Genomic DNA, 22,734 nt, shown 5'->3' on the forward strand with positions numbered 1-22,734 from the left:
ACTCTACTCCATAAAGCCACTTATCAATATATTACTTGATACGAATTACAATAATGCAAGGTAAGTATTTAGCAGTAATATCAGCCAGGGAACAATGTTGACAATTACTCACCTTGTTTACGGAAGGGACTCGGAGGCTTCTTACACCAAAAGCTCTTTCTGAATTTCTAACCAGTTTTCTGATTGTGATGTGCCACGCTAATAAGTGCCAAATTTCTGATCAATTGGCAATTAGAACTAAAGGGAAAGATTGTTATGCATTTCTATCTAGTTTATCAATTAGCAAAAACAGTGGAAAGGAGTTAGGCTAACAGAGTCCCACCCCCGTCACTTTTCACCGACTGGGACATTAAACCAGTCAATTAGTGATCATGGTGTTTTGAAACCAGTGTTTTTTAAAAAATGAAATCTCCCTTCTATTCCATAGAACATTGCATAAGAAAAGAGGTAAACAAAATACATTTTTACAAAGTCCAGAGATACAATAAGAGAGGCATGTTACAAACACAATATGAGGTTGGGGGATTGAATATTAAAGTAGTTTTAGGTACAGCAGTAGTTTTTAATACTGAGTGGACATTAGAATCGCCTGGGGGAGCTTTAAAAAATACTGAACTGTGGACCGTGGCCCTCAGAACAATTAAATCAAACTGTTCGTGGACATGTGGATACTAAACATCAGTACTTTTAAGCCTTCCCTCCATAATTGTAAAGTTTGCTCAGTGCTGAGAATCACTGAACTATAATACAGTGTAAAGGTGGTTTGCCCTACATATGAAGCAAATAATAATACCTATTCCAGTTGATTTTATTGTTGATCATTCTTTGTTCAGAGCATAATTAATTTTGGTTCTGGTTCTGTCCAAACTTGCATTTAAATATTCTTCTAACATAAATTAAAAGGGAGTTTTATTGTGTCTCAAAAGTGCATAGCAATTTAGTTTACAATATCAAGGAAATACACTTTGGGAAGGCACTTCTTGAAAGAAGAGCTGAAAACAGGGAATCAAGAATGAAGTGTTATGTCTATAATTATCATTTATTTGGTAACATTTATTAAGGGTCAAGTCTGTAACTGAACAATGAAGACAGAAAGCCATCTCATTCATTTAGCATATGCGCATCCTCAAAACTGAAAAAGAGCCAAATTGAGCATCCAGATTAACATATGTGCATCTGGTATTAGTAACAGCACAGTAAGAATAGATATATCTCAGAGCAATCATAGATGAGACCTAGAGTTTTCAAATATTAAAAGCTTGGTTCCATTTCTATTCTAATACCTTGTAAGGATTACAAAACAAAGGGATTCTAAACAATGCCAGCCTCTGCATTTTCACGATTAGCATTGTTCTCCTTTGGGAGTAGAAAATATAATTCAGTCACACTTCAGGGCCCAGATGCTTTGCTGATACCAGGCATCCCAGACCACCTGTTTTCACATACTCATATGCACTTTAGTCTGTCATTCACGGATGCCCCATGTTCATATTTGGCAGTTTGCTTGCCCACAGCCTTGGCAGTTTTCCAAAGAGGAGTAAGTACAGTGCACTTTACAATTTCTATGTGCAATGCTTTCCCAACTCGGTTAAGTTACTCACCATCTCTATAAGCATTAAAGTGGCATTATAACCATGGCAAATTGCATAGGCCAAAATAATTCTACCTAAAACCTATTAATCCAAGGATTTTAAAAGGAATTGCATATGATTTTAAAAACATACCTCATATCAACTGCATGTTCACCAAACATAAAAAAAAAAATAACTTACCATCAGGGTGTTCCATAATTCTGGGAGCCACAACATATGGAAACAGAGAGAGAATGGATTTTCTGTAAGTTTGTAATTCTGTTCTTTTGTTAGATCCCCAAAATCATTTAAGAACATGTTAGGAAATAGAGTGAACAAACAGCAACCTTAAAGAATTAACTTGGTTTTTCTTTGTTTTTTTTTTCAATTCGAGGACTGTGATTATGTCCAGGGACTCTAATGAAAGCTGGCATCTCTTTTCAAGAACATATATATTTCAGCACGTGCCACTTTTATTTGGAGAGAAACAGCCCATAGGCAAAATCCATTTGAAAGGAAAATGCCTATTGTGACTAATTTATTTTTCAGGAAAATGTTTAATTTTGTAATATAATGGCATCTTAAGTATTAGCAAATGAACAGATAACACAAGAATCATTGCAGTTAAAGTAAGCAATTGGGTAAAAGGGGCATGGTTATAGAAGTTTTCAATCTTAGAGTCATTTAGAAAAACTACAAAACGCTCGACACTGTAGTTTCCCAGGTGGTTTAGGGAGCAAGCCATTAAGGGAATTTTCACATGCAGAACATTCAAAATTACAACATGCAAAGCAGCGGCAAGGCAACTGAAGTGTACAAAGACCACTAAGAGTGAGAAAAGTTAAGAGCTTGTGTGCCGTTGGTGGAAAGCACGTATGTCCTCCATCCCCCACCCCATCCCCACACGCTACATTCAGGACAAGAACATGAAAAGAGTACATTAAAAAAAAAAAAAACACTCTTCTAACTGCAGGGGAGGTGTTGCACAACTCAGAAATAACTAGCTCTTTTATTTTGGAAAACATTTTTCTAGGCCTTTTTTAATGAGTGAAATATCCTCCCCCTTGCCCATCTGTCTACTGGGAATAGTATGGGAGTATTTTCCACACACTTCCAAATTGCAGTGCTTGAATAACAAATTAACTAGACATTGTATTTTCTCCATGACTAAGATACAAGGCTTTACGGGTGAACTGGAATAGGGGCAGAGGCAGAGTTGGGATGGAGAATCTGGGGGAGACAGCTGGTGGCTCGGCTGCTTGGCAGCATTCTGGGTTCAAGGAGGTACACAGTGAGTAAGAAATGTGTCATGGCAGAGGCAACATAAGAACTTTTAAGAATGACAGTGTCTCGGGGCACCTGGGTGGCTGAGTCAGTTGAGCATCTGACTCTTTATTTTGGCTCAGGTCCTAATCTCATAGTGTTCATGACCCCTACATCAGGCAGAACCTGCTTGAGATTCTCCCTCTCTCCCTGCCCCTCCCCTGCTTGCACTCTCTCTCAAAAAAAAAAAAAAAAAAACACCAAAAAACAAACAAACAAAAAAAACAAGAATGACAATGTCTCATAATTATTTTTCAATTATTTCCTATGCTCTTCTGGAATACATCCCTATTTCTCACAGCTTTAGGGACTAATAGTCATGCCTCGGTGGTGTTTTGCAAAATTTGGGAGAAAGCACCTGGTGTATGTTGAAGTCGTAAAGAGGGAAAACAGGAGCTGGAGATCTGAGGACAAAAAGTAAGATAAGACAACAATGGAGAAGAAAGCACTTCTACATGCAGACTCAGGAGAAGATATGAGATACTCCCTAAAAACACCAATAGTCTATATGTGGATGAAGGTTATTAAAGATCTGGTAACAAAGTGAGCTACTATGTGGAGAGAGGCTAGACAAACAATCCAGAGAAGTCACTCAATCTCTTACAATATGTGGAATGAGGACATAAATCAGCTTAATATAAAGTATTTTTGACATCTAGGATATTAAATATATGTTCTCTGTGGCTCCTGGGTGGCTCAGTTGGTGCAGCATCCAACTTTGGCTCAAGTCATGATCTCATAGTTCACAAGTTCAAGCCCCATGTAGGGCTCTGTGCTGACGGCTCAGAGCCTGGAGCCTGCTTCGGATTCTGCATCTCCCCCCCTCTCTCTGTCCCTCCCCCACTTGTACTCTATTTCTCTCTCAAAAATAACCACTAAAAATATATGTTAAATCTATATATTATAGATAATAAATAAATAAATATATATATATATATATATATATATAAGTGTGTGTGTGTGTGTGTGTGTGTGTGTGTATATATATATATATATATATATTCTCTGATAAGGGCTACAACAGAGATGCAAAGTGTACTGAGGCAGCAGAAAGAATGCAGATGTTTTACCCAGATCTTTATAAATGGAGGAGGATCTAACCAGATCAGCAGTTACGCCCTATACCTTCTCCATTTGTAAGCCATGTGGTATCAGGAAGTGAATGACCCTTTCTGGGACATTTTTACCTATTAAATAAGATTAATAATACCAAATTCATTGACTAGGTGTGTGCAACAAATGTGTTTAAAGCACCTGGCATATCATAGACATGGAATGAATCTTAGTCTCCTTTCCTAATTGTCCTATCCATCCTACTCTCTAATAAGGACTCTAGGAGACAGAGGCATTGATTCCAGTTAAAAGTCAAAAAGTTTTGTGAAAAAAAAACAACAGCTCGGAAAAGGGCCTTGAAACAAAAGTGTTTAGATATGGCTTTAAAGGAGAGGAGACCTAATATAATTACAAGGGAATTTAATAATATATGTAAAAATGTCCTTAAGTGGAGAAGTGTTCATAAAAGAGAAAGTAGGGTATTGTAGCTAAAATTGAGATTTCTAATGTGTGGGAGGCAGGCAGGGTTTGTGCCCTGTGATCTTTTCCCACTGGCGTTAAGGCTTTGCGAATGATATTTTACATGACAAGGAAGAGGAAGGCAGAAGAGCTCCTCACAGAGGTCCTTGTGAGAAGCGCTTTACCCACCATTACTGGCTTTAAAAATGGAGGAAGGGGGCCATGAGCCAAAGAATGCATGAAGTTTCTATAAGCTGGAAACAACTCTCACTTCATAGACAGCAAGAAAATGGGGGCCACAATCCTACAACCACAAGGAACTGAATTTTGCCTCAGAGAATCCAGAAACGAATGCATTTGCTGACATCATGGTTTTAGCCTGCTTAGAATAGTCCAGGACTTCTGACATACGGAACTGTAACAGACTGTTGTTTTGAGGCAATAAATTTATAGTGGTTTCTGAAGCAGCGGTAGAAAACTAATCCATGATGTGAGCGTGGGGGATGATCGAATGGCATGGTACAGAGCTACTGAATGCAAATTGTTTCCTGGTGCTGGAATCCTTCTGTGGCATTGTAGCGCCCTTTGGTCTTTTTTCCCCTCACAAGGAGAAGAGAATAAAGCAAACTCTGTTCACAGTTTCTGGTTATGTCGTTTGGCTGGGATCACAAATATTCACTAAGTGGTGTAAGCGTAAAGACAACAAAATGTCCCAGGTAAAGCATAACGCACTACAAAGGTCAAGAGGCTGACACTGTACGTAAACATTAAAAATCGAGTGGCGTGTATGAAGAAAAGATTCCTACGCAATGACACGCTCGCGTTTAGTTTTCTTGCTCGGCAGAAAGATGATGAAGAGGGAACTTGTTTGGTTCTATATTAAAACTCGCACAAAACTTATACTCCCCACAATGTGTTTCTTTGTAATTCATGTTGCCCTGGTATCGTGGGTGACACAGAGTGTTTGCATCAGAGCAAAATGAGAAATTGAAATTTCAAAACAACAAATTTTATAATTATTACCTAAGACCACTGAGATCTTTGAAAAGATTCCTGTATCTTTCAGAAATGTTTGGTGGTTCACTAGAAATACAGCTTTTCTGGCCAGCACTCTGCTGTTTTTTGTTAATACTATTATGCATAAGATCATTCTAAGGTAATTTGAGGATGGGTTACAAGACTTAATCTTGAAAATCATGAATGTAGGCTAATAAATGAAAACCACAGTAATTTCTAGGCACCACAGGGACTGCAATTCATTTTTTCCTCTTTAGTATAAGTCAATTTGTGACACAAAACCACTGGATATGGTTTGTTTGGGATTGGCAAATCAAAGATGCACAAAAGGTCAAACACGAAGGTTTGCTCCAATTTGTGTCTTTTGAGATTAATTAGAACTTTTCCCATCTCTTTATTTTTCTGTATAATATTGAGTAACAGAGGCAGCTAAATTGCCCTGTATCTCCCAGAACCTAAGGTAGATTCTAACATTGACGAGATCACAATGGGTCAAACCGAGCAGGGTTTGGTGGGATACATTCCATGTAAATTCCAGGTACGTACCATGGAATTTACTTCATAACATTTGATCCTTAAACTACCTTTTTAACCTTCATAGGTGTCAAAGAGATTGATTTCCACTCTGAGTTCTCTAACATCGTTCTATTTTACTCTGATCTCTCTCTAAATGTATTCTTTTAAACATCTCCCAAAAATGACTGCTTAGAAATGTGCTTCTCTATTGTTTTCCTTTTCTTCTACTCCAGTTCAAGTTCTGGCCTTTCTATCCTGTTACCATTTTATTAGTTCATCATTTCTGTATTGCAAAACTATCTCTTTCCCTTGTTTCAAACTGCATGATCCCAGATTCTATTCTGTTGCCAAACTCATCTTTCCAAAATCCAAATCTATGATATTATTCTTGAACGAAACCCCACTGCATACTGAATTAAATTTCAACTCCTTGCACACCACGCAAGGACACTTGTACACTCCATCTTTTTGCGATTTGCTCTCAGCCCCCCTATAAACCCATCAAACTATGCCTCTGCAGATCCAGTCATAACAACTACTTAAAAGTCTCCAAAGGAAATAGGGTTTCCCTATTCTCTGCATTTGCAGAAGTCTGTTTTGATTGATTGATTGATTGATTGATTGATTGATTTTGGCCAAAAAATTAGCCTTTATTTCCTCTTAACATAAATCATATCTTTTTTTTTTCTTAAAAACATGACAAATTTGCTGATATGTTATCACTTCTGGAAAGCCATCCCTGGATTCTTCTCTGTGATCTCAAGGTCCCCTTTGCTTTTGATGCTTTTAGCACACAACAGATGCCATTATAATGGAAAAGTGTGCTATACTTCACCTTTCTGAAGCCAGCGACTCTTTTCTCATTATCGTTTTTTCTCAGTTCTGAGCAGAGGTTCTCTAAGATTGGTAGCTAAATAAATGAATTGGTCAATGGATTGAAAAAATGAATGAAAATTATGACTTCATTCTTTGTCAAAGGTTGAGGTGAGATACGACCTTATGTGGAACATGCCTAAAATCCTTGTAAAATGTTTATATTTCTTCCAGATTAAGAAGCATTTCATGCTAATCCTGATAAACTGCCATGCTCCCTTACATAAGAAAAGAACAAAAGAAGAGAAAAAGGTGATAAATCCCATAATATTTTTTCCTTAATATGGATCCTGAGAAATTTAGAGTTACTTTTAGCTATTGTTTATCTAAAAGTGTTAGTCACCTTTTTTGCTAGATGTTTGTGGTATAAAGGCAAATAAAAGATGAATTTTTTTCTCTTTTTTTTGGGGGAGGGAGCATTTTTTTTTCCTGAGAAAATTCATTCTACTTTCCTCCCCCTAGAGGAAGAGTCCCAAAACACTTTGGGAACATCCTTATCTGTAAAATGGCATAATGACACTTCACTTAGGAGCTGTGTGAAGCTAAATACAATTTTATACACACACACACACACACACACATATATATATATATATATATATATATAGAGAGAGAGAGAGAGAGAGAGAGAGCATAGTGTTCCAGGTGCCTGGGTGGTTCAGTCGGTTAAGTGTCCAACTCTTTATTTTGGCTCAGGTCATTATCTCATGGTTTGTGAGTTCGAGCCCCTGTGCTCTGTGCTGACAGTGTGGAACCTGCTTAAGATTCTTTCTCTCTCCCTCTCTCTCTGTTCCTCCTGCTTGTGCTCTTTCTCTCTATTTCAAAATAAATAAACGCTAAAAATTAAATTAAATTAAAAAGCATAGTGTTCTACTCAAACAGCGTTTTTTGTTGGCTACATATGTATTATTTTCCTTATTAATTTTTAAAACTTTATTTCTGTGTGAGCTTCATTGTATTTAAGGTTTTCAATGTAAGCAACCCCAAATTGTTTTTTAAATAAACAGAACATAAATAAATGCATTCTTAGTTGTTAATAAATAATTTCACCTGATTATACTAAGATATCTAGGACTTCTCAATGTCTAATTAAAGGCTATTTATATGAAATATTAAAAATATTTTCTGGGTTTGAAGCACATGGGTGACTAAGTCAGTTAAGTGTCCGACTCTTGATTTTGGCTCAGGTCATGATCTCACCGTTTGGGAGTCCGAGTCACCTCTGCACCGACAGTGCAGAGCCTGCTTGGGATTCTCTGTCTTTCTCCCTCTTTGCCCCTTCCCACTCTCTCTCTCTCTCAAAAAAAAAAAAAATAATATTAATTAATTAATTAATTAATTAAAGTCAAATAACATAAAATATATTTTCCAGGTTAAATAAAAGAATAATAAAAGTAAGAGAAAATTCTAATTTCTTCTGTCACCATCTCATCTTGGCATTTGATTGCTCTTCCCTGGCTTACTAAATTACCTGCCCACTGGTGTCCTGTTTCACACCCATGTCCATCTACCATTTTGCCATCAGACTGATCTTTAACGTATGGTTATGATGTTGAGGACTCTCTTTTTCAAACTATCCATGGTTCCCGTTACATATGAGATGATTCCCCGGCTTTTATTTCTGGTGTTAACACTCATTAGACAGCTGATCTCTGCCTACCAGCCAGACTCACCCATATTCATCTCCTCTATGTCCCAGTGTCTTAAACTACTTGCAGTCTTCAAACTTAGTAGGGGAATTCAGCCTTGACCTCTATACTTGGGATTCCATTTTTCTGCAGAGTCCTCTCTTTGTCGTCACCCACTCAGCATCATCTGTGTACCGCCTGCCAGTTTTCCACTTTTTCAAGCTACATCTCAAATTTTATCGTTCAGTAGCTTTTTCCCTAATCTCCGGAAAGAATTAGATATTCATTCCTTTTTACACTATGTCATCTACCTCATGCTTTGTCACATTGTTTGTTTCTACAATTCCAAGTTCTTGGATTTTTTTGTTTTGCTTTGTTTTTTGCTTTTTTAACTCACCTTCTGATGCTAGGCAATTAGCTGTTTCAAGAGCAGTCACACTTTGTCCAGAGTTGTCTTCATATAAATGCAAAAACAAAGTTTGACATATCATTTTATTGCACACCATTTTGTAGCAAAATAGAGTAAGAGAGTAAATACTTAAATAGCATAGGCAATCAGAACAATTAAAACAGTCACACGAGAAAAGAAAAATCAGTAACAATTCTGAATTGGTCACAACTTCATTTCTTGTTGTAATAAGTTGAGTTACAATTTTCCAATTTTTCCATAAACTATACAGTGACTTCTAAAGCAGTCATTTTTACAAGTATATACTTATTAATAGAATATTTAGTTTTAATTTTATGGAGATAATGTAATGGTATCTAACATTTAAATACATGTATATTTATTATACTTGTATATTACATATATATATATACATACATATATAATGTGTGTGTGTATGAACCTAGAGATATAAAAAAAATGTTGTTTTAGGGAAATTCTATAGCATCCAGTTGCAATGAAATACTTTTATTTTTTTTAATGTTTATTTATTTTGAGGGAGAGAGAGACAGAGTGCAAGCAGGGGAGGGGCAGAGAGAGAGGGAGATACAGAATCTGAAGCAGGCTCCAGGTCCTGAACCAAGAGCACAGAGCTCAAAGCGGGGCTCGAACTCGTGAACCACAAGATCATGACTTAAGCCCAAGTTAGATGCTTAACCAACTGAGCCACCCAGGAGCCCCTGCAACGAAACACTTTTAAACAAAAAAAGTTCAAGAAAGAGAAAACTTTTGAAGGTACAAATCAGGAAAACTTATGAATGATAAAAGTGTAGAGGATTAAATGACAGCTAGTTTTCTCCAAAGCTAACTAAAAAATATTATTTAGAAAAAAAGCTATGTAACCTTTCCCAAAATAAATTCCCATGTTTTTAAGTATTGTACAATATTCTTATATCTGAATTATGAGCCCCCCAGTACCTCAGAATATGGTTGTATTTGAAAATAAGACCTTTAAAGAAGTGATTAAGTGCAAATGAAGTATTAGGGTTGGCCCTATCCAATCTGAGTTGTGTTTTTAGAAGAAGAAGAAATTTGGGGGTGCCTGGGTGGCTCAGTAGGTTAAGCATCCGACTGCAGCTCAGGTCATGATCTCAAGGTTCATGAGTTCAAGCCCCACACTGGGCTCTGTGCTGACAGCCCAGAGCCTGGAGCCTGCTTCAGATTGTGTCTCCCTCTCTCTCTGCACCTCCTCGCTCTTACTCTCTGTCTCTCTTTCTCTCAAAAATAAATAAACATTAAAAGAAAATTTTAAATAAAAGAAGAGGAAATTTGGACACACAAAGAAACACCAGAGATACGGGTGGAAAGAAGAAAGACCATCTAAGATCCAAGAGAGAAGACAAACATCTACAAGCCAGGGGAAAGGCCTCAGGGGAAACAAAACCTTCAGACACTTTGATCTTGGACTTCTAGCCTCCAGAACTGTAAAAAAATAAATTTCTTTGGTTCAAGCCATCCAGCCTCTGTTATTGTGTTAGCGTAGCTCCAGCAACTCACACACATAATGATGATGTGAAAAGGCACACGAGATTGAAATAAAATTGGTCCTTGCTGGTATGTAAGGGGATAACTTTTGGTTATTCCCAGAGTATATAAAGAAATGCAAAACAGACCTGTGAAACTAAACTGAATTTTTTCACTCTTTAGCAAAATTCTTAAAGATCATGTTAAATAGCAATAAGAGTAGAAAAAGTATCTAATATTTAGTCTCTAAAATTCATATAGACAGATATATAGTAAAGGAAGATAAGAGTTAAAGTCAGAAAAGGAAATGTGAGATTTTAAGAAAGAATATCTAAAATATGCAACATTTATAAGAATTAAGTATTAATTAGCCTAACTCGTTGAAAATATTCTAATTTATAGAATAGAAAATTTTACCTGGTTTTATATTTTCTTTGATAATTCTATCATTTAAATATTTTTGTCATCAAGACCTCTATAAATAATGATTTGTAAAATACCTATCATATAAATAATAAATATTTCCTGAGAAAAAATTAAATGTTTCCCTATTTAACAAATGCCTTCATCAACCCCAAGAAAAGTACTTAATACAAAGCAAAACATAAATTCTTGGTGTATTGGAGATAAACATTAGAATTATTTTTCCTGAACAAATATATACGTATTTCAAATCTAATTAGATAAACCTGTGGTGAAATTAATTTTCCATTTTAGTTTCTTTGTAGAATTACTTTGTGGTGTTCAATTTAAAAACAAACTCAGGGGCGCCTAGGTGGCTCAGTTGGTTGAGTGTCCGACTTCGGCTCAGGTCATGATCTCGTAGTTTGTGAGTTCCAGCCCGCGTCGGGCTCTGTGCTGACAGCTCAGACCCCGAGATTGCTTCGGATTCTGTGTCTCCCTCTCTCTCTCTGCCCCTCCCCTACTTGTGCTCTGTCTCCCTCTGTCTCTCAAAAATAAATAATCTTAAAAAAAATTTTTTAAAAACCCAGTTACACATTTATGTATGTATGTATGTATGTATGTATATGTATTTATTTATTTAATAAGTGATGTGTTGCATTTCCTTCTTGCAAGTCTCAATTATACTATATGGTGCAACAGGCAGGCTTCAATTTCTTTAAAGTTAGACAGTATTGTCTTCGGTCCATATCTTCAGTCATGGTGGATAAGAAACAAGGGCTCAACAAAAACAAAAATTATAGGAAATGTTACACTTCCCTGCAATATTTGCTTGAATGTCATCCACTCCTTAGTATCTGGAGACTTAAAATATTCCAGAACTCGTCTAAAAACACTCACTTTGGATGCTGCTTTTCAAAAACTTAGCTGAAAAAAATTATTATTGTCTATATTAGAATCTGAAATATCTATTGTCACTTGATTTAATCTTACTTAGTGGAATATGGCTGTATTTTAACTACAGTTAGTATTAAGATTTCAACTACAGTTAGTATTAAGATCTAAATAAAATTACTAGTTCCATTTTAAAGCAGTTTGGAATCCATTTCTTTTGTATATTAACATATTAATAAGGGAAAGTTATTGTGCACAATGTCAAATATATATATATATATGCATATGCCTGAGTCAAAACACTTAAAAATCCCACAAATATTCAGGGTTGCCTGAGTGTCTCAGTCAGTTAAGTGTCTGACTCTTGATTTTGGCTCAGGTCATGATATCAGTCTGTGAGTTCAAGCCCAGCATCAAGCTCTGAGCTGACAGCCCAGAGCCTGCTTGGGATTCTCTCTCTTTCCCTCTCTCTCTGGCTCTTTCCCACTCTCGATCTCTCTCTCTAAATAAACAAACATTTTTTTTAATCCAGAAAATACAGTTTTTAAATACACAAAAAAGTATCAAAATCAGCTTAGAATACATTTTGAAAAATAACTGATATAATCAAAATTATAATGTACATAATTTCTAAGTATTTATTTAAGAACCCAAATATAATGGAAGAAGAATCACTGGAGTAAACAAAATAATGTTGATTTTTTGAAAACCACTTCTTTTTTCCAAATAATGTAAGTATGTGAGAAAATTCTGATGTAATTAAGAAAGAGTTTTGATATGATATTTTATTTCATGACTTCCCCGCTGACAAAAGTAGAATTTACAATTAAAGGGAAAAGTAAGTTAAATGTCAGTATGTTTCAGAAATGTAGCATCGAGCTTCATTACTAAATTCCACTTGTAAATATGTTTTGTAAGTCAAATTTTAAGCAAGAAAGATATTTTGAAAAATATCTTTTTGCTAGACATATGTAATACTTTTGAAATACAAATTTGAGGCTACACTTTAAAGAATGATTGAAATAAGGCAGAGATTCAAAGATAATGAACATTTTCAGGGTTCTCAAAGTAAAAGACAGAGTGAATCAAAATGGAGAGTATTAAAGAGAATGACAGATGGACAAGGGAAGATTCCGAGTGAATGCTGACACAAGGCAAATCTGCTGGAAACTGAGTTCTGCTGTCCACAAAGTTTGAAATTAGATTGCTTACCTCACGTAACTTTCCAAATACCTACAACTTTATTTCTTTAAAAGTTGTCTAATTCAATTTTACTATCTATGGAAGAAAAGTAAACTTCTTTTATCTTTTATGTTGTTAGATTCATATTATATAAACTCTTATTTTATTAGAATTTTATATCTATTTTTTATTTTAATTCAGTTGTTACAACTTTTACTTCTGATCATGCTGCAGACTCAAGGACCTAAATGACACTCACATAGTAATCAACTCGAAAACTGGAGACGTAATACAAAATAATTGTTTTCAAATTTTGGAAACACTGAAGATCAGTGATTTCTGTGAAAGGGTCACATACAAGGTGAATTCTGTAATTTTCCTGAGTTTTTATCTGGAGGAATATTCCAGACCACAGTGAAAACGTTTCTATAGAGTTTTTCTGAATTGAGAACATATAAATCAGAGATTAAGAAGGCTAGGCAACTGGAAAACACAGGGTAGAGTTCTAGAGAGAAGGGATATTACAGAAAAAGAGCTCCAGAAGTCTGCATTGAGGTTATCTTCAGTCTTTGCTGAAAACTGCTTGCTGAAGATCCCCATATGTACTGCAAAACTCCATGAGGCTAGATAACAAATCACCAATGTTAGCTCCAAACTAAACAATTGTGAGAGTCCAGATAAAATAGGAGATAATTGCTGTGATTGGCAAGAGTGGAGAGATCTCTTTAATGATATGGATAATTCACTAGCGACCTCAAAAAGGCCTTACTTTAGCAATACATCTAAACTTTCCCTAGATTTAAGGCTACTCCATACTAAATTGTAGCACTCGTTCGTAATTAAAACCAAAATCAAGTTGATATCCAATTAAGTTAACTATTTGCTAGAACAAAGTACAGTGCCCTTTAAGGTGGAAAACAAAATTCAGATTCTCCATATTAGAGTACCCAGCTTCCAATAAAAAATTACTCAGCATGCCTAGAAGTAAGAAAGTGTGACCCAAAGTCCAAAGAAAAATCTGTCAAAAATAAATAGAACATCTATATAGATGTAAGGATTAAAAAAGAATAGCTTTAAAAATTATTACCAATACACTCAAAAAGTTCAATGATTAAAAGTAAAATGGTATATGGACTGAATTGTGTCCTCTCGAAACTGGAGTTGAGCTCTAAAACCAAAATGTGACTGTAGTTGGAGATGGGACCTTTAAGGGAGTAATGGAGGTAAAATGAGGCCATAATTATGGCGCCCTAATGCAGTAAGACCAGTATCCTTATAAGAAGAAGAAGAAACACCAGGAGGGCACACACATAGAGAAAAGGTCATGTGAGGACACAGTGAAAAGACAGTGGTCCTTAAGCCAAGAAGAGTTCTAAACAGAAACTGACACTGCTTGTATCCTGTTTTTGAACTTCCAGCATCTATAACTGGGGGGAAATATATGTCTATTGTTTAAGCCACCCGGTTTGTGGTACTTTATCATGGAAACCCTAGAAGACTAATAGAAATCCTAGCAGACTGATACAAATGGGCAGAGTAGGTCATTTAAATCCAGGACATTTGAGGATTTTCCAGATGGCTACATGTTATTGATTTGTAATGTAATTCCCTGTAATCAAACAATACACTCTTTGTGAATATAGCTTTTCCAAATTAATTGATACATTTTTTTGTGCTCGGCATACATTGTTTTGGTGAATATTGCATGGGCACTTAACAGAAATGCATGTTTTGGTAGTGTTGTATGCATTATACAGTATACATTAATTAGGTCAGATTGGTAGACAATGTTACTTAATGCTTCCAAGTCTTTACTGAAATTCTCTTTGTTCCATATAATACTGTAACAGTGGTATTGGAATCTCCAAGTAAAATTTTAATTTGTCTATTTTTCTGTTCAGCCTGTCAACTTTTACATTGTTTATTTTGAAGCTGTCTTACTGGATGCTTACACAAGTAGGTTGTACAAAAAAAAGAGCAAATTAGACAAAAAGTCTGTAAAAATATAAAATAATCTACATACAACCCATTGGAAAAAAATAAAACACTTTTTTAAAAATTTTTCCAATCTGAAATAAATATGAGAAAACAAAATGTCTCTATAAACCAGCAATAAGAAGTTAAAAATTTACTTCAAAATGTTTCCTTTGTGGCATCAACCAAAATACAAATAGCAACATATCAGACAAGAGATATTTAAAATACATATGGGACTGAGGCGCCTGGGTGGCTCAGTAGGTTAAGCGTCCAACTTCGGCTCAGGTCATGATCTCACGGTTCATGAGTTGAAGCCTAACATCAGGCTCTGTGCTGACAGCTCAGAGCCTGGAGCCTGCTTTGGATTCTGTCTCCCTCTCTCTCTGCCCTTCCCCCACTTTCTCTCTCTTTCTCTCTCTCTCAAAAAAAAAATAGATATTAAAAAGATTAAAATACATATGGGAAAGTTATTTTTGAAGCAACTGAAAGGAATTAAAGTTGTCCTAAATAAAGGGAGGCATAAACTATGTGTATTATAAGGAAAACGATGTGTGGGGAAAATGCCAATCCCTCACATATCAGTCTATAGTTTTAAAGTAATTACTTACCATGTTTCCCCAAGGAAATTGACACGTTGTCTCTAACATGTAAATTTAGGAATGAAAGTCAAATAGCCAAGATATCCTTAAGGATGAAAAATGTGAGGAAGAGCAGGTAAGGAAATGGTCAAAGTGGAGGAGAGGGAAAGTCGCAGCAGATCAAGAATTATAAAGAATTGTGGTCTAATAATGAAGACAGTGAAATATTGGCCCAGGAACAGAAAAACATAACCTGTGGAACCAAATAATGAGCCCAGAAACACAACCTAAAATATACGGAACATTAAAAAACAGCTGGTTTTGAAGCAATTTGGGAAAAGAATGAACTGCTAAATGAGTGGTAGGGGGACCGTTATGCATCCAGATGAGGAAAATATATAAAGAAATAAATGAGGATAGTAAATAAGACGACAAAAATAAATAAAATAAATAGACCATACAAAAGAGGAAAATGAAATACTGGATGAATTAAAGACTTAAATTGCAAAAGCAGAAATTTCAACCTTTCAGGAGCACACATTGGCAACACAGAGTAAGAAAAGATGAAAGGATGGCTGTTATTAGACACAAAGACATTAAATATAAAAAAATGTTGACAATTATGACATTAAGTTAAAACCACTTGTTTATTGGGGCGCCTGGGTGGCGCAGTCGGTTAAGCGTCCGACTTCAGCCAGGTCACGATCTCGCGGTCCGGGAGTTCGAGCCCCGCGTCGGGCTCTGGGCTGATGGCTCAGAGCCTGGAGCCTGTTTCCGATTCTGTGTCTCCCTCTCTCTCTGCCCCTCTCCCGTTCATGCTCTGGCTCTCTCTGTCCCAAAAATAAATAAACGTTGAAAAAAAATTAAAAAAAAAAACCACTTGTTTATCAAAAGCCACTTTTAAAAAATGAAAAAGGAATGCAAGGACCAGGAGGACATTTTTATACAAATCATTATGTACATTGACCAGAAAGACAGTCAGTGCTGCAAAAAAAAATTCCAAAATATAGAAGAAGGCATTTCACAAATTGAACAAATTCAGAATGCTCAGAAATGTATGAAAAGATGATCAAGCTAACTAACAATTAGGTAAATGCAAATTAATACCACAATAAAGTAGTATTTCATACTCTCCAAATTTGTAAAATTACGAAATTCCATACGCAATGGAATATTACTCAGCCATCAAAAGGAATGAAATCCTGCCATTTACAATGATGTGGATGGAACTAGAGTGTATTATGCTAAGTGAAATAAGCCAGAGAAAGAGAAGCACATTATTATTTCACTGATATATTGTAAGAAACAGATGAACATGGGGGGAAATAGAGAGGGAGGCAAACCATAAAGCCAACTCTTTAACTATAGAGAACAAGCCGAGGGCTGCTGGAGGGGAGGTGGGTGGGGAGATGGGCTAGATAAGTGATGGGTATCAAGGAGGGCACTTGTGATGAGCACTGGGTGTTGTATGTAAGCGATGAATCACTAAATCCTACATGTGAAACTAATGTTACACTGTATGTTAACTAACTGGAATTTAAATAAAAAACTTGGGGGGAAAAAAGAAATTCAAAGTGTCCAGTGTGTCTTGTGTGGGGAAAGAAGAACATACATATTATCGGTGAGATTACAAACTGATTTGAATAATGTGTTCATAATGTTGGGAGATATTTATCCATGAGTCTCTCACATCTCCTGAGAAAAGCCATTAACAGCTTTTGTTTTGACTGTCTTTTTTTTTTTTTTCAAGGATGTTTGGATAGTAAATATCCTTGAAAGATAGAGAGAGTGATTCCCTCTGGAGCAGAGAACAAATCTGAATGCTGTCCAAGACAGTTCAAGGTCCCTTAGGAAAAGGTTAAACAGCTTTGCTAGTGGTCCCTTATAAAAGATTAGGGTTTCCTAAACACAGTACCTCTCCTGCAATGCACCCCAAAGTGCATTCAGGCATCATCTGGCTCTCCTGTGTCATACTGTGGGAAATCAGAACAAGTGATGTTACTCTGGCTGCTGTTTTTGTTGTGAGTAATAAACTGCTCTCTATCTTGCAGCCAAGAGGTTGTTTTTTTTTTTTTTTTTTTCCTACGAATATCTGTGGAACTATGGCAGGCTAACTCGTTAGCTTGCAGGCAGGGGAAAGTCTTAGACCCTTCACAGCTGTTAGCAGTTCTGATTACAAGGATGTGATAGTGACGGAGACATGTCTTTCTGGAAAAGAAAGATAAAGACCTCCCTGCAGGCAGATTAATGGAAAGTCCTCAGGAAGTTCTCAGGAATATGTAGTGGGCTTGTTGTCCAAACCGCAAGGTCTACCAGGCGATAAATACTCCTCCAGTCTTTTGCCTGTTAATGAGAAGAGGGTTACAGACTGAGCATCAGGAAGTAAATTCAAAGAGCTGCCTGGATGCGGTTCCAGGTGTTGGTCACTCCCCTCTGGGTTTGTGCAGGTAGGAGAAGGGGCACTAGAGACATGCAGTAAAGAAACCCAAAGCTAAAATGTTTATAAATGCATCATCTATTGATATGTTTATGCCTAAAATAATACATTGTATTATTAGAAATGAGCTTTGAAGGCAAGTATGGAAGGACATTCACAAGAATCTCTAAGGATTTTAGACTTTGTGCTTTACACAACAGAGTGGCTTATGCTGTGGAATGACCAGATTTTTAAAAATATGATTCTGCTCGCCATTGTGGGAAGAAAATGGTAAAAAGGGAGACCATTTAGGAAGTTGTAGCTGCAATAAAAGGAAGAGAAGAGAACATATGGAGTTGAAATAGACAAATGGAATGAGAAAATCTGTCCCCAATAAAAACTCTGTGGAAAGTAACCAAATATCCTGAAAGGGGTGTTGTCACTGTGACTTCCAATGTCATGGGTCATACAAAGTATATAAAAGGGTAATTGGAGATATCGATATTCCATATGTTGATATACCATAAACTACAAAGCTTATTAATAGGAAATCGATCTTTCAAAATAACTATTGTTAGAAAAGTAATTTAGTGTCATCTCTTCTAAGTTAATATTTAATTTTGACTGGCATTTCTTAACATGAATCATATCTTTTAACTATATGGTATAATTAATTTACCTAATGATTTGTCTATTACTTTGTGGGTTTGCTTTGTTTTTGTTTTGTTTTTGTTTTACTAAGACACTCAGTATCAAACTTAGGTCTCAACTCAGTCAACTATGTCTCTCACGCTAGATATCTGCTACATATATTTTTCTTGATCTTTTATTCAATTCTGATTGATATTTTCCTAATTCCACGTTTCAATTTTTCATTGCTACTTTACCTTCCATTGGACGTATTTTTGTAAGGTCTTCCGTTGTTCCTATTGAACAAAATATCATGAAATATTTAGCCAATAAATAGAAATACATAAATAAAAATTTAATTCCTTTATTTTCTGTAACAAAAAAAAGGTAGTATTCTTTAGGGCAACATGTTGTAAAGAAGTGTGATTTAATTGACAAAAATAGACATGAATAAATAACAGAGAGGGACCTCTGAAATTCCCAAGAAGGGGAGAGAATGAGTAACAGAGATGCCAGAAGCAAAATCAGCTTCATTAACGGACACAGATAACTTTTAAAATGTTGCCAAAAGTTAACAACTTCATATTTTAGATTTTAAAAATGATACGTTATCTCTCTTTCTCGTGTCAGTTCTAGAACCAAAATCATAAGGCACAGGATACGATAGGGAGAAAGTTCCTGTTTTACTGAGTGGTATGAGTGAATGCAGGTAAAAGGAGGAGGACAAAACAAAAGGAAGGACATTAGCAATCATTTATTGAACTCTTGATTCTGAAGTAAACTTAGGTTGGTTTCCGCTAGGAAATTCTCTGCTGCTCCAAGCTGGCCTCACTCATTCATCTGTATTCAGTTTCTGGTCAACTCAACAGATCTGTTTCAGAGGTTGACTAGATGACAGATGGATAACAGGGGCCACTGGGTCACATGCCCTTTCTCAGACAACAGCCTAATCTAGTTTCATTTACATGATGCCAAAATGTTCCAAAACCAGCAAGTACAAATGCTCTTCAAATTGAGGCATGCTTCGAGATTACCAGTCTCCCATTGGCTAAGGTCAATAACATGGCTACTGCAGATGCGAGGCAAAGAGAAAGACACCACCCCTTGATAAAAGAGGAAAATTGCCATCATGTTTTCAGTGGCTCATACTCTTTCTTCTGGCAGTAATCATTTACATTGTTTTCACATAAAAATTACATCCATTCTGTCGCAAGATTCTCAAAAATTCTCATCCAGGCTTGGAGTCTACGATAAAACAATGCCCATCAGGTCCTGATACAGTTCCCTTCATCCAGGAGTACTTCCTACTCTCTGAATATGTTAATATCTCTCCCAACCCTGAAAATCTTATGCCTTTACTTATTTTTTGTTAAACATGGTGTATTTTTAGTTTTCTTCTTTTTTTTTTTTGAGTTCCTACTTTCATCCTAGAATGAGTACAAGGGCAGAGTCAATATTTCATATATTTCTGCATATCCATTCCCAATTATTACTTTTGTGTGGTCATGTTCTGTAAATCATTTTTAAATTTTTGAATGCAGAAATGAATGATAAAAGTTAATAGCTTGATGTTACAAGGAAGCATTGTTCAGATAATCTGAAGTAGGCTATTTTTTCAAGAGTAATATCAAAAACTGAGTTTTTATGGAATCACAAAGGGATGAAAGCTCAACATGACAATAGCCAAATGAGACTCTAATTAGTGTGTGTCATGCTATTTTCAACTTTGACTGGCACTGCATGATAACTCAGAAATTATTTATAAATTCATATGCATACGAGGAAAGAATTGGTCAATTCAGAAACTATCAAACATTTTACTTCTAACCTCTGATTTCTAAAGATTTTCTATATTCTTGATGTTATCGCTGGAATCATTTTCATCTCCCTGCTTTTATATAAAGTCTAAAAACAAAGGCAAATAAGTTACACAGTAAATCTCTTCATCTTTATATCCTTATCATTTTAAACCAGAACAGTCAGGAAAACAGGTTTATTTGAAAGTATGAAAAGAGATTCAGAATTTAAAAACAACTCTGCAAAGGTGTTTTTTTTTTAAATGTTTGTTTATTTTTGAGAGAGACAGAGACAGAATGCGAGTGGGTTAGGGGCAGAGAAAGAGGGAGACACAGAATCCGAAGCAGGCTCCAGGCTCTGAACTGTCAGCACAGAGCCCGATGCTGGGCTTGAACTCAACAAACAGTGAGATCGTGACCTAAGCTGAAGTCGGAGCCTCAACCGACTGAGCCACCCAGCACCCTTGCACAGGTATTTTTAATAGAGATCAGGGGCACCTGGGTGGCGCAGTTGGTTAAGCGTCCGACTTCAGCCAGGTCACGATCTCGCGGTCCGTGAGTTCGAGCCCCGCATCGGGCTCTGGGCTGATGGCTCAGAGCCTGGAGCCTGTTTCCGATTCTGTGTCTCCCTCTCTCTCTGCCCCTCCCCGGTTCATGCTCTGTCTCTCTCTGTCCCAAAAATAAATAAACGTTGAAAAAAAAATTTAAAAAAAATAGAGATCATTAGTGGGAGTGTCTTCATGTGTTAGTGAATGTTTCTTACTATTGCCAATGTTTTACCTGTATAGGAACATCTACACAAGTGGTGCATTTGTATTTACTACATTACTATATTATCTTAGTATTTCTATGACCATAATAGGACTATGTATACATCTGTGCAAAATGGGACTTAAATATTTCTGTATATATTATTTGTGCATACACTTGTTTATTGGATATGCAAGGACTTGTCAAGGGATTGTGGAGGGACAGAGACATATTTTATGCATGTCAGGTGCTGTTCAAGGTGCTTTACCTAAACTATAAAATGTATCCCCCAGGGCAATCCTGTGCTACCTGTATTATGAAGTTTCTGTTACCTTGGAGGAAATTGAGCCTCAGGAAACAGATTACCTTTTATGGTCACAATTTAATAATTTCTGGAGTCAAGGATCAACTCAGACTTCCTCTTTCTCTTGATCTCCATGAAAAGATATTACAATGGTGAGGATTTGCAGTTTGAGGATTCAAATTGCAAATAAAAAAAAACATTTATCATGTTACAAGAATATTTCTTGAAGCTGAAAGTAAGGATATAGTGAGCCCTTGAGAAGAAACAAGAACTTGGAAACGGGATGCTGAAAGAAAAAAAGGCATATTCTCTGTTTCACTTTTTGTTTATTTTGTTTCCTGCTGCTTTTCTATGGCATCTCTTTGACATATGTATATATACATTTTTTTTCTGTAAAGTTCAGCTCACATGGCATCTCTTTTATTTATTTATTTTTTTCTGTAAAGTTCGGCTTACATAGCTTCTCTGGCCACAAACTAGAAGATTTCCCAACTTGCCACAGCTCAGATCATAGATCTTCTGATTCTGGAGACAGTTCAATTTCCAGAAAAAAGAATTTGATAAGCACAACTTGAATCAACTTATGTATCACTCTAATCAACTGCGGCATACAAAGTCTAGGTTCTGTGTAAATACTGCTACCAAAGCCCATTCAGGGAAGAGTTAAGAAGACTATCCACAGGGCTAAAACCCTAAAAGGATTTTTCTTGTTTTGTTTCTTGTTGTTTTGGTTTGTTTTGTTTATTTACAAAAGGAAGTGAAAAAGGAAGGGGGATGATAGAATAAAGAGGGGAGAGGGGTGCCTGGGTGACTTAGTTGGTTAAGCTTCCAACCCTTGATCTTGGCTCAGGTCATGATCTCACAGTTCATGAGTTCGAGCCGCACATAGGGCTCTGCGCTGATGGTTCAGAGCTTGCTTGTCTCTCCTTCTCTTTGGACTTCCCCCATTTGTTCTCTCTCTCTCTCAAAATAAATAAATAAACATAAAAAATAAAAATTTCTATTTTTCTTCTAGTGTTGCAAACATTACTCCAAGGATAGTTGAGTAATAGAAAGTGTCTTAATGTCTGGTAAGTTCTTTTTTTTTTTTTCTTTTTTGAGTTTATTTATTTTGAGAGAGAGAGAGAGCTTGAGCAGGGGAGGGACAAAGAGAGAGGGAAAGAGAGAATTCCAAGCAGGCTTCACTCTGTCAGCACAAAGCCTCATGTGGGGCTGGATCCCACAGCTGCAAGATTATGACCTGACCGAAATCAAGAGTTGCAACCTTGGGGCGCCTGGGTGGCGCAGTCGGTTAAGCGTCCGACTTCAGCCAGGTCACAATCTCGAGGTCCGGGAGCTCGAGCCCGCGTCGGGCTCTGGGCTGATGGCTCAGAGCCTGGAGCCTGTTTCCGATTCTGTGTCTCCCTCCTCCCTCTCTCTCTGCCCCTCCCCCGTTCATGCTCTGTCTCTCTCT

Source organism: Prionailurus viverrinus, chromosome C2 (genome assembly GCF_022837055.1).
Source record: "Prionailurus viverrinus isolate Anna chromosome C2, UM_Priviv_1.0, whole genome shotgun sequence".
NCBI lineage: Eukaryota > Metazoa > Chordata > Mammalia > Carnivora > Felidae > Prionailurus > Prionailurus viverrinus.